Raw genomic sequence first — 1,235 nt, 5'->3', positions numbered from 1 at the left:
CAGGGGTGGCAGACCTGAATATGTGGTGTTATGTTTTCTTCTGTGTGTTACAAATGTTAGTTACGCTGAGTAGAGAACGCTGTTTGGTTGGTTGCAAATGTAGACGGTGGCAAACAGTGAGAATTGCGGTAAGTGGGCAGAAAAGCACTGTCCAGGTTCTGAGCATTGGTGCCAGTGAGAGTTAAAGGGAAATAATATTGGAAAGGGAGGCCTACACAAGAACAGGTGAATGCCAGAGGAATACTGTACTACTGCAGTGCTTGTATTTGAGGAAGCGCCATCACGCTGTATGGAATTTTGGGACTGGTCCATTTATTGTGTCTGGGCTTACCTGTTGTGCTGGAGAGGATAGTGGGTTTGGCGGTCAGCTCTTACTGTCGCGGGCGACTGGGTCTATAGTCTGCTATTTCTTGGGTGTCCCGCCCACAGGTCTTAGCTGCTCAGAGTGCTGTGCCCGGAGGGCTGTGTCCAGGCCTTCGAGTCATTTGGAGGCTATTGTAGTGGAGTTCTGGGGGAGCTGCGCTCTCTGTGAACGATCCAGGAAACTGTTGATGCCATAGAACATTCAGCATTCTGGAGAAACAGGCGTTCCCGGCACGAATGTGCCCATGTTGCCAGGCACTTTCATCTAATTATTTTGGTCAGAGCAGCGTTGCACATCACTGTTACAGTTCACATGGAGGCAAAAAATTAAAAGGAGGGCTGCTGTGGCACGGAGTGAGGTGGGCCATCAGAAGTGGCACCCGGTCAAGGAAGAGAGGGGGAGTGGATCTGAATATAGGCCAGAGTAAGTTTCTGGTGAATCAGGTAAAACTTGGCAGAATGACTCAGGAGGAAGTCGATCCTGATGTGAGCAAGGGGGTCAGAGAGGGAATTGGACCGTCATCACTGAGTGGAGTAGATTCCTCCCACAGGTACTGTGGGGGAAGGTGGGGATTTGTAAAACAGTTTTGGATTCCAAGAGGCAGTGTTGGAGGAGTAAGTGGCACCTGTTTCATATTTTTGTTTCATGTGTGGCACTGTGTTGAAAGTGCCGGTAACAGTAATCTAATGACATTGCAAGAACTGGACCCTGATTTCCTGAATTTCTTTAAAGCAATTTCGTTTGAACAGAGAGAATAATGACTTGTTCTATTGAATTTGCCTCAGATGTTCATATAGTTTTGTGTTCACTATGTTAGAGTTGGTGTTGTGATGTGAGGCCCAGTGAAGTATGAGATGCATGGACTGAATGG

This window comes from Ambystoma mexicanum, chromosome 6p (genome assembly GCF_040938575.1).
Source record: "Ambystoma mexicanum isolate Mex_15411 chromosome 6p, UKY_AmexF1_1, whole genome shotgun sequence".
Lineage (NCBI taxonomy): Eukaryota > Metazoa > Chordata > Amphibia > Caudata > Ambystomatidae > Ambystoma > Ambystoma mexicanum.
Note: the sequence above shows the minus strand (reverse complement) of the source record.